Genomic DNA, 12,654 nt, shown 5'->3' on the forward strand with positions numbered 1-12,654 from the left:
TGTTCTGAGAACACCAGAAACACCCCTCCTGAAATAGGTCTGTGAAAGGTCACAGGATCTCTTTGATGTCATTATGTATTTGTATTTTCCTGCTTGTTGTCCTTAAAAATAAACAAAATACAAGGACAGTACACGGAAACTAAGATGTGTTTTCTTAAAAAAAGAGAGAATGAGCCAGACAGTGATCTCAGGTTCAATGGTGTAGATTTGGAGGAACTCCACTGATTTCAACCCTTAACTGCAGCCTTTGACTTCAGTGGAGTTTTTCCAGATTTACGTTGATTTAGCTGAGATCAGAATCTTGCCCAGTGTGTAGAAGGGACTAGATTTGGAAATCACCATCACCATAATAATTAGTGATGGAGTCAACTACAAAAGTTTTAGGGATGGAGTTGAGATCAGCACCAGAACTGGAAGTTCAGGCTCTTATCCAACCTGAATACCTGGTGGTGTATTCTTTATTTAGATAAAGCTCCCACTGAAATTCCAAGCCCAGTGGGAGTTTTGCCTAAGTAAAGACTGCAGGGTCAAGCAATTGTTGTATTTTGATATTGCCACCTTCAGTCCTGGGCAAAACCAGGAATTGTGGAGAACATTTATTTATCCAAATTCCTAAATATACAAGTTTCAGAAAGGGACTGGATTTGGGTTTGGTGAAGGCAAAGATTTGTCCATGTACTTAGTTCTTCTTAATCATTTTGCTGCTCTCCAATTACGTCACCTACAATGAAAAAAAAAAAACAAGAGAAAAACAAATGCCTTGATATATACCATGTCATGGCCCTATGAAGTCAATGAGGAGTTTGCCTGGATAGCTTTGACCCTAAATCTATGCATAAATATTTCTTTTTTGAATTGGTCCAAATGTTTAAACATAAAATTAAGAAGAGGCGACTGGTTGCACATGGGCAGTTTCTTTCCAGAGTTGAAATTCTCGCGCAGTAACTTCTGTTAGCCCAGCTCTATATTTACACAGCTATGGTCTCTTTATGGAATTTTCCTATATGCCTGCAACCCCAGAGAGCAAACCTGAAACATGATTTAATTAGAAGCCTGTACATTTGAAAATGTATAAATAATCAGCAATCACAGTAGGAACAAGCTTGTAATGACCAGCAAAGTTTGTTTTGCCAATGATTTATACATTAGCAAGGCTCAGCTACCACGTGAGGAAATAAATGAATGGAAAATGTGTTTCTGTTTCTGAAAGGGAGCCACACCTCCAACTAGCCAACGCAATAACCCTGCACATCTGACATCTCCAGTCATATAAAATGCCCTTCAAAAGGGCATACCAATAAAATACTTGGTTTACTCAACATGTTATGGACCAAATTTACCACTGCAATAAGTTGTATTTGCTTATTCCAATGTTACATTTGACCCGCTGCTAGCTCGCTTGCATTAGGAAAAAACACATCCAAATGTCAGTCATCTCACCAATTAAAAGGTGATTGATTTCCAGCATGTGTTTTGCAGCCATGTACCAAGATAATTAGGCTTTGGGGCTTAAAGAAAAGGGTTTTTTTTTCTGCAAGACAAAAGAAATCTTCTGAAAGCTAAAAGTTCATATTCCCCTTTATTGCTGATGTTACCTAAACCACCACCAAGTGTCCTTTGACACCAATGGTCAGGTGCCACAACTGTTCATATCTGTAAATATGGCTCAGTTTTGCTTTTCTTAATTCTGGCTTCATCGCACAATAAATCATGTTATAAGCTTAGAAAAGAATACTTTTCATTTTTAAATAGAGAGTAATACTATTATATTGATGTTCTGGAGGTCTGAGCAAGGCTAAACATTTGAAATTTTAAAGGAATGCTTATAACACTGCAGCTATGCTGCATTAAACAAAATAAGTAAATTTGCACTCAGAGCAAAGACCCACTGTATTCAGATCTTTTGGACATGCCAGCAAATATATTTTAGGGAAGACTAAAGGCTTTGTATGATCTCAGGGATGGAATACAGCTGTCCATTGCACCTGTTTGAAAACCGTCTGGGCAGGGGGAAGTGAAAAGCAGTAATAATTAGATGGAAGTGGGTGAAAGAGAATGACAATCATTTCATTTAGATTTGTTGGTTTATGATCACTCTATGTTATTGCTCTTTAAATGTGCAAGATCGTCTTGGGTGAACTCCTGGCCCCATTGAAGTCAATTATAAAACTCACATTGACTTCAGTGGGACTAGATTTCACCCCATATTTTTATAATTTATCAGGGCCTTAGACAAGGACTTGTTGATTTGTACAAGTAGTTACCAACAGATATTGTGTCAGTTACTGGGTCACACCTTTCAGTCTCCTTGCTAATCTGCAATTAAGACCATGTGAGGACACACCAATTCTGATCTATGCGCGGTACTTCATGGTTATTGTACAGTATTTCAATTTTGATCTGTCCCCCTGACATGTCTCTTGTCTTTTATCCTCCTCTATCTTGTTTCTGAAGTACTGCTGAGTTCATGTTGCCTCCTATGACCACCAGCTTTGTTTTATATTCTGTTGGTTTGAGCCCTGAGGGATAGGACACTTTTCAGTCCTTGCCAGCTTTTTTACGGTTGGCGTACAGAGCTGCTTTCACAATAAAACATTCCCTGCAGGTTTGTCATTGTGGCAGATCCTCCATATTATGTTGAACTTTGAAGCCATGATAAGGAGTGATTCTTAATACCTAAGGCTAAAAGGCCAGCCACAGGTCCTAAATTGCACCAAATCTCAACCTTTTTATATATTATTGGAATTAGAAGATTTTGATCTGCTGTACCCAACTTTAACATGGAAGAGTCCTGCTTTTTAATCAGTCCAGTGAAGTGGTTCTGGAATGGAGAGAAAACATCTAAAGGTGTGCTTCTCTTTATGCTCCTAAAGACATACCGTGTTGTAACAAACTTATGACTATTTCAGGAAGTCACAGCTGTCTTTCACTATGCTATACATCAGACCCATTCAGAATTTCACAGTGCCTGCAGGGATAGAACAAATACCTTCCTGTTCCAGAAGCACAGGCCTCCATCGTGTCAGCAAACACACTCTCCGTAAGAGATATAGGGCCTATGAGCCACAGATGAACAGTTCTGATGATATTTATTAGAGGGTTGGGGGGGGGGAATATACACTAGCCAGTACATTAGTGCAATAAAAATGGTACCGGTTTTAAAAAGCATTTAAACAGTAAAGCCGGTATTTTAACACCAAATATAAACTGGAAAAAATTCCTGGGACTCTCCTGGCGGATTTGGATGGAATTATAGTGAGAAAGGGCAGAAAATATAAAGTCTGGTGCTCCACTGCTTTACACCGTGTTTTGTCATTTTATACCTGTGGAAAGTGGAGGCACTAGGAAATCAGGCCCAAAATGTATAGTGAAGGGTAGTTGTTGCCATGCATGTCCTGCTGCCCCAGCAGATTCAGCACGGCCAGCACGTGTTCTTTGTTCTATTAGATTGGGTCACACTAAGGGACAGCATGTCAGAAGATGTTTTTTCACCGTTTGAGCAATATCTACTCGACACCCTTGTGTTTTGGGGTAACTATGTTCCATTAGCCATACACTAGTGCACTTAGAGTCTTACGTTTTGGGAGGTGAGAGGGAGGGTTTGGTGCGTTCTTGTTTTTATTTTGTTTTTTTGGTAAATAGTCCTCCGTTGAAGTTTATTGATCACTCCAGTTGTTTCTGTAAAAAATAATTTAAAAAAAAATTAAAAAATCAATGTCTTTATATGCATGTAGTGCTATGAAACTGTGATCAATGTGTGACATTCAGAAACTGTACTGTCTTGTAAAATATGTCCAAATGTCTACAGATTTTAAAGCAATGGTCCCCTACTGCAGAAATAAATAAAAAGGTACGGATAAAACTGAGCCTTTGGTTGGTTTGTTTTATGGTCATATTTACTGGCCAACACTACAATAACTATGGTCAATTGGCACAGCGATTCAGGCTACTTGAAACCATTGTAACTGACAGCAGATGTTACAGAGTACCCTATTTTCCCATATCTAGGGCACTGATTCAGGAAAGCACTTAAGCGCATGTATTTATGTCCCATTGACTCCAAAGGGACTTAAGCATATGCATGAAGTTAAATGTGTGCATAAGTGCTTACCTGAATAAGGATGCTTTTTCTGAATCAAACCCTAACGCCCAGATCCTTAAAAGTATTTAGGCACCTAACTTCCTGGGCTTAAGTGTTTTAGAACTGTACATTGAAATATACATTGACCAAATTTAGCCACAACTCATCTCAGTGAAACAGAACACTTCCCAACAATATTCCGTTCTGAATGTATCTACAGTGATGTATTTACAGATATCAGACTGGAGACCATAATGATGAGAGCCTTGACCTTGATGTTAGGATTGATCACATGCAGATGGGATGACAGCAGAGTTTGTCAGATGAAGAGCTCTGGATATGGAAATTGGCTAAACAGGTTGCATGTATAGTTACTGGGTCAAGAACCTGGATTTTCTGATTGAGCAATTGCATTTTTCTTCCCCAGAAAATGAAATAATGGGGTGTTAGTTAAATTGTGCAAGACATCAGAACAAAGGGCCTTTTGCACTACTCAGTTGTACTTTTCTTTCATTCAGTTGGTGAAACTAATATTTTTTAAATTGGCATGCAACTCCAATATAAGATGAGTCTTCAGACCTCCTGATTTCTAAAGACAATTAGCTTTATTTAATTCAAACACTTTAACTGATGACCAAATTCAAAAAAAAAAAAGAAAAAAGAAAAGAAAGCACACACTTTAACTAGAATTGGCCATACATTTCCCCAGTCTGCACAAGCACTCACAGTAACCACATACACAATTTTTGTGCAAAAAGGTACACTATACATACACAATTGTGCACCTAATTTATCCATGCAGCTACCACATTTGTAAATCAGATACATATATGCACAAATGGTCAAATCTGGTCAAATTATGTGCATAGGCATTTTTGAATAGCTTCCCTCTGTTTTTAAAGTCTCTTAAGTTTTTTAAATGATCTTTTGAGTATCACAGTAGCTGATAATATCTAGCATTATTAGATCTAAGGACTAGGACTCAAGAGAAATTTTACAGATTTCAGATAAAACCCCTGATTCCAAGAAAAAAATTCTGACAGAATTTGGCTACATTTCCCATTGATTTTTTTTTTTTCTTGTCTAATAATCTGAGCACAGGAATGCCTGAGCTCTGAGATGGGCTCTGGAACTGACTTGTTTTGTGATCCTATGCTAGTCTTCACTCTGCCTCAATTTCCACATCAGTCAAATTGGGAGCATGCCTATCTCGTGGGGTTTGGGCAGATTGTTTGTCAAGTCCTTGAAGATAAGAAGCACTAAGTATTCTTTTACCCTAGTTAAAGCCAATTTACCGAAATCGTTTGTTTTGCTTGGCAAAATCCAGAGGCTAGACCACAACGCTGCCAGACCTATTACAGTCTATTGACACAAAAGACCAGAACAACTTTGAAAAGCGCATAAGGCAAAGGAGCTGTTGGTGGTAAGCAGGCTGTGGAACTTCGGATTTAATTTGTGGCTCATTGATCATTACAATCTGCTTGTGTGTGTCCTGTTAGGGCCAGTTTTACCCAGGCTTGTCTTATGTTTATCAACATGCACTCAGCTGGCCACAAACGTATGGCTAACATACAAAAGGACTTAGGTGCTTTCAAAGCACTCTCAATATTTTAGGTATGTCGTATGTGTGATGGGTAGTATATTCCCCCCCACACACACGTGAAAAAAGGGTTAAAGTGGCCAATTAACCCACCAAACTGCACCTAGAGGAGTGTTTGGCTTAGTTGGTGATCAGACCTGCTAGGGAGGGACTGAGTCTTCATAAAGGAAGGAGCAAAGGGATGCTGGAAGAAAGGCCAGGGAAGCGAGCCACCTGAGAGGTAGATGGACGCTTTTGCTCTTGGGCTGTGGGATGATTGAAGCCTGGGACACTGATCCCTGAGTTGGAACCCCCAACTGAAGACAGGAGCCGATCAGAGAACTGCAACCTTCATGAAACCCTGGGTAGAGGGTTTTGCTATTTTCTGTAAATTAAGGACTTTGAGGTCCTGTGAAAGGTTGCATCTGTTACCTGGCTTGGCTGGAGGCTCAGGTGATACCAATAGGCCAACAACTAGATGGGGGAAACTGAGGTACTGCCACTAGGAGGGCATGGTACAGTGGCAATTTTGCCACAGTATGTCAAGGCAATGGACAAAGTAAGGAGTTAGATCCCAGCAGAAAACCAGCAGCCATTACACACTCAGCAATAGCTCAGTCCTAGCTTCAGACAATGGCACTGAGAAAAGGAATGTTGGCCAGGATTGAAAGAGATTTCACAGCTCTACAGGGAACCCAAAGCACTTAACATATTTCATACATAGAGCACAAACAGAATGCACCCTCTTCTTCTCCCTGTCTTTCTCTGCCAAGCACCCGCTCTCACCTCTCTCAAACCCACTTCTCCAGGCAAGCCAGCCTCCCGTGTTCTCGTCACGACTAGTCTCACTGTCGTCCCACTCCTGACCCATTGTCCTGTGTCTTGTGCTTAGCTATAAGCTCTTTTGGGAAGGGAACGGGTCGCTTTCTATGCATGTGAGCTAACAGAGCTAGCTAAATGATGTTGTAAAGTAAAGAATGGTGACCAAATAGAGCGTGGCGCACTTCACACCAGTGTGGGGGGATGGTTGGTTGAGGCCATTGCAAGAGTGTAAACTGAAGCCTACGCTGCTGTGCTGCATAGATATTGCTGGCACTTTAAGAGCACGGGTTCTTGGTAAAGACGTCTTAACACTGCCTCCCCCGCTACACACCCAATAATCATCTGCATCAAAGGACTGCGTCAAGCCCACCAGGATCTGAACCTTGCATTTCAGAGAATCTGTATATTTCAAAGGTGAGGCGCAGAGGGATCCCCTTTCATTTGTGAAGGGTGGGCCTTTGCTCTAGAAGACTGGGGCAGTACGAAGGGTTCCTGATATAACATCTTAGCTCCAGGGTGGTGCCTCTGAGGATACAAGGCCCATTTTTTAAACATGTTAACTAGCAAGTTAGCCTGAGGAGTCACTGTCCCGCCCATTGCGCCATGGAGAGATTAAATTGCACTGGGGCTATATCTGACACCCGGTTTGTGCCTGGCAGACCAATGTAACTAGGCTACCAGAGGCGTGGGATTGTGGAGGGGGGGGGGGGGCGGGAGCTTTCCCAGCTCTCCAGCACACTTCAGTTAAGTGAGCATATGGCAGCTCTGGCGAGTCTGCTCCTCGCAGGGTGCTGGCATGGTGGTACCAGTGCAAAGGCGTGAGAGAACACGTTACGCCCCCTGAGCCAAGCAACAGATAATCTTGCCAATACTCACCAACGTTTGTCAAATGGATCGTTAAACTGGAAGCTTATTGCTAGGCAAAGCACATAACCCTACCCATAACGAAACAAGTGAACTGAACCACTTCAAAGCACTCGTGGCTCAGTGCCAGCTACTCCTAATCATAATTTATTGCAGAGGGAGGGAGGGAGAAATCAGCACATATGGTAATAAAAGCTGCACAGTGTTTTGGCAGCCTGTCTATGGGGAAAGAGCCTAAAGTGTATAAAAGCTCCTTGTAATGGTGCCACCAGCAATCCCTGTGGTCTGAAATCACTGTATTATGTAAAGTCTTGCATAATGCAATTATAATCACGCATTAAAAATTTAATCTGGGTTCAGGGCCTGGCACACGCTTTCCAACGGAAGGGTCGCAACAGCAGGAAGACCATCTAGCAGGTAAATACTGAGTTCTAGAGGCCAGGGGGGCATTTAATAACCTAAGTGGTGTGTACTACTTTTTCTTTTAAACGAGGGCCAAATACCCTCTTAGTGTAAAACCACTACTGCAGTCAATGTGATTTCCACCAGGAATGAATTTGGCCTGTAGCGCCTGAGCCTGGGGTTGCAGTACAATGCAAGTGAAGCACTATGGACCCCATTTTGAGGAATAACTAGCTATTTAGCAGGAGGAACCAAGCAGCCAGTCCAGCCCATGTGGCCATTGTTATTGGCTCAATCGCCTCTACCCTACCACGCACTCCTTAGCATCACAGGGACTCATTGATTAAAGGCTCTTTGGAATGCACCTTTGCTCCCTGACTGAGGTGGCGCATAGAACTGGAATGAAGAGCAGGCAGGCTTTACTCTGACTGAGCTTTCTCATTTGCAGTAAGAGAGGTCTGCAGTGGCAGAACGTCCAGCATCCTTGGGTTCGCCTTACGGCCATGGAAACCAACCAAAGGCCTTTGGATCAGCAGGCAATTCCATCAAACTGGTTTCTCAATGGGAAAAAAAATTTTCTTTAATTGAACTGAAATTTTCACAGACAATGTCTGGTTTTTTTTTTTTTTTTTTTTTTTTTTTTTGGCGCAGAGTGGTTTGTTGACAAACAACAACCTGAAAACTTTTAGCAACTGAAACCCACATAATTTTCTGGTTGTGCAGAAAAAAGTTTGGTTGCCAAGAACTGATTTTTTTTTTTAACCCAGGGTTTTTTGGTGGTTGTTTTTTAATGAAAACCTGAAATTATTCAACAACGAAAAAGAATTGTCAAATTTTTTCCTGAGGGGGAACTCGCTGGCGTGGGAGGCATGCATTTTTAATATGGGAAACTCTTCTTTCTTTCTTTTCCTTCCTTATCCCAAAGGAGAGCAATAAAAATGAGAAGCAAGAAGCAAATTGTTTAGCAGGCAAAGAATTTGTTCCAATGAACTAAATGTAACATCAAAGCAGAAAGTGAGTCAACCATGTGGCTGCAAATTTTGCCCCTTACTTAATTCAACAATGTATCCACATTCTTTACCACAGACAATCTACATTGTGTTGCTGCTTTCTACTGTCTTTTAATTATATTTGACTTTATAGGTAGTTATGCTGTTAATAATACTTAAATCAAATATGAAACAGCATGTTACATGTATTAAGATAGATAGAAAATAATTTTTGAAAGCCTTGATAATAATTACTCTACAAATACTTGTAGCACGGCATTTAAAGGAAAAGAGTAAAGAGAAGAAGAGGGAGCATTAAGATGAAGTTCATCCAGACACAATAAAGTGTAAATTTATATTATTTAATAAAAATGAATTCCCATCGGCTGTGTTCACTATCTCGTTTTACTCCTCTTTACAGACACATTTGATAGCCAAATAAATGCAATAAATTGGCAAGACTGGGATCTGAGCCACCAGGGGTTGAGAAGGCTACAGAAGGCTCTTAAAAATTAAGTCCCTCAAGCGTGGGAGCCTAGGGCAGGGCTTGCCAAGCACTTGTTGTGATCCGCAGAGCTGTGCTTAACTTCTCAAAACTATGCATCCGATAAAGTGAGCTGTAGCTCACGAAAGCTTATGCTCAAATAAATTTGTTAGTCTCTAAGGTGCCACAGGTACTCCTTTTCTTTATTCAGTGTGTGTATTTCTAACTAGTAATCCCTGAAACGTCTGCTTAGGCTGACCAGATAGCAAGGTCAAAAATCGGGACAGGAGGTGGGGGGTAATAGGTGCCTATGTGAGAAAAAGATCCAAAAATCGGGACTGTCCCTATAAAATCGGGACATCTGGTCACCCTACTTCTGTTGTCCTTGCCTAGACACAGTGCTTTATTCTCCGTGACACACACAGTCCTTGTCTACACTGGTAGCAACATGTAGGGGACATGTAGCTGCAGATCTGCATTCAAAAGCAGTCTGTGTCCACACTGTACTGTGTAGCTACATGCGGCAGTGAAGGCTCTGGCAGGGTGAGGCAGACAGGAGCTGTTGGAGTCTTTCTCTGCTGCCTCCCCCTATCGGAGCTTTTCCCCCACTGCCAGAGCCTTTCCCCAAGGCAGGAAAAGGTTCTAGCAGCAGGGAGGCAGCAGGACACTACATTGCTAAAAATAGCCGGGTAGATGGGGCAGGCACTGCTTGGGTGTGTAGAGACCCATGTAGGGAACCCATCCAAAGATACTGGCCCAGCTGTACTCAATTCACCAAACCAGTGCCTCACTGTTTTACACTGCTATTTATACCCGTTCCTAGTGGGTATGCAATGTATGTACCAAGTGTAGCCATAGCTAGAGTGGGCCCAATTCAATGGTATTGCACCAGGCATGTATCTGAACCCATGATTGATTTATTTAATAAATGTAATTAATACATCAGCCTTAGTAGATACAGTAACTCCTCGCTTAACATTGTAGTTATGTTCCTGAAAAATGCGACTTTAAGCAAAACGATGTTAAACAAATCCAATTTCCCCATAAGAATTAATGTAAATGGTGGGGGGTTAGGATCCAGGGAAATTTTTTTCACCAACCAAAAGACTATATTATATATATATACATACACACACACACACACACGGTATAAGTTTTAAACAAACAATTTAATACTGTACCCAGCGATGATGATTGTGAAGCTTGGTTGAGGTGGTGGAGTCAGAAGGGGGGATATTTCCCAGGGAATGCCTGGCTGCTAAATGATGAATTAGCAATCAGTTGAGCCCTCAAGGGTTAACTCATTGTTGTTAATGTAGCCTCACACTCTACAAGGCAGCACGAATAGAGGGAGGGGAGGCAGCATGGCAGAGAGAGACAGAGATAAACACCCTGTGTGTGTGAGAGAGACACGCATTGCCCCTTTAAGTACACTGACCTCACTGCCTTTTTAAGTAGATCAGCAAGTTGAGACAGAAGTTGCTGCCAGGAAGCTCCCTCCATTCTGAGCCCTGTCATGTCCCCTCGCCCCACTCTATGGAGATATGGGGTAAGCGGGGTACAGGAGCAGGGGGGAGGGGGACACCCTAATATTATCCCCCCTCTTCCCCCACCCCGCACAGCAAGCAGGAGGCTCCGGGGAGCAGCTCCAAGGCAGAGGGCAGGAGCAGCACATGGCAGTGGCGGGGGGGGAGGAACAGCGGAACTGCCTGGCAATTGATAGCCTGCTGGGTGGCTGCCACACAAGGAACTTAAGGGAACGGGGAGCTGATAGGGGGGGCTGCCGGTCCACCCAGGTTCCAAGCCCCACCAGCTCATTCCAACAGGCTGCCCTTCCTGCAAGCAGTGGACAAAGCAGGCGGCTGACAAATGAAGTTATAAGGGAGCATTGCACAATTTTAAACGAGCATGTTCCCTAATTGATCAGCAATGTAACAATGAAACAACGTTAACCGGGATGACTTTAAGTGAGGAGTTATTGTATTAGATACGTAGCATTTGCTACATTACATAGCAGCCCATTGATCCATTGTGTCTGGCATCGTGCCTCAGACAATGCCCAGCACCTGGGAGGCAGCTCCTCTGGTGGTGCAGATTGTCATAGGGCCATTGACTTTGTCCAATGACCATTTACCCAGCTGAGCATCTGCCCCTTGATGCAAAGTTAGCAGGAAGGTGATAGTCTCTCCCATAACCTATCTCACCAGTTGTGCAGTGCTGTAATTGTGTGGTTGTGAGTTGGGGAGGAAAATCCATTCCTGCCCTCTTCAGAGCATTCATTTATGCAATGAAAAATACGATCCAATTACAATTAACTACAGTATCGCTGGCAGGATTGTGTTGGAATATTCCACGTGGGGGGGGGCTGTTAATTTCACAGGCCTCAGTGCCATCTTAAAGGTGAAGATAGCTCCAAGTGGCTATTCCAGTTCTCTGTGGGCCATCAGGCTTCTGGGAAGCTGCTAATATGCCCCTCTGCTGGGCAAAGATTGGACATTCCCAAGTGCTTCAAAAAAATAGTAGACATATATGTGGATAATAAGAGCATCCACAGTTATATGCAATAGAAAAAAACTAGAAGGTACATTGCTTCAAGGTAAACATCAACGGACAGTGTTTAGGGAGAAGCTTCCCTTAGTGGCAGGTAATTCCATAATTGTCCAGTGTGGGTTTTCTTGCCCGTTCCCCTGAAACATCTGGTGCTGGCTATTGTCAGACACAAGACCAGAAGAACCACTGGTCCGATCCAATATAGCAATTCCTGAGTTCCTATGTCCCTGCTCATAGCAAGCTGATTTAGCATTTGCATGTTTAGTCTAACCTTGTTTATTCATTATGAATCATTAATATAGCACTCTTGCATGTTCAGATGTAATAATTCACGATGTCAAACAACTAACTCAACTGAAGTTTTACTTAAATAAGACAATCAAGCAATTCTTAATACTGAACTATGCAGAATACAGAAAAAGACACCGACCTACCAAATCTGAAAATGGAGAGATGAGGCAGCCTACCTGAGTTCACTTCTAACTCCCTAAAACTCACCTCTTATATATTGTTCAAAACAAAGAAAAATCCTTTCTATCTTGATCTTATTTTGAATCACTAAGCCAATGATATTTGCAACTAATTTATCACTGCTAGGACCATCTATATCACAATTAGCTCTTAATACTTAGACATTACTCCATACATTAATATCATGCTGATATATTAATTATAGAACACACCTGCTATACCCCAGGTTCCTTGTCCATTTTGTCATTTACTAAGTTCATCAATTACAGAGCATCCCTTATCAAGTTTACCATTTTCTCCAATACAACATACATATATAATAAAGGCATCTCTTTATATACTACTATACGTGTTCACAGAAAAGAGACAAAGAAAATGGACTATTGCTCATAACCTTCTTTCATGGTATCTG

The 12,654-nt window shown here is 41.9% G+C and overlaps 1 long non-coding RNA gene across 1 annotated transcript in view; it reads right to left on the reverse strand.

The window, feature by feature from the left end:
* Nucleotides 1-3,545: 3,545 nt before the first annotated feature.
* Nucleotides 3,546-12,654, reverse strand: part of LOC140897127 (uncharacterized) — a 38,144-nt gene continuing 29,035 nt past the window's right edge. Inside the window, exon 3 of the long non-coding RNA XR_012154685.1 lies at nt 3,546-3,678. This is a non-coding gene — a long non-coding RNA (uncharacterized LOC140897127). The remainder of the gene's footprint in view (nt 3,679-12,654) is intronic.

The sequence above is a fragment of the Lepidochelys kempii genome, chromosome 13, assembly GCF_965140285.1.
Source record: "Lepidochelys kempii isolate rLepKem1 chromosome 13, rLepKem1.hap1, whole genome shotgun sequence".
In the NCBI taxonomy this organism is placed as follows: Eukaryota; Metazoa; Chordata; order Testudines; family Cheloniidae; genus Lepidochelys; species Lepidochelys kempii.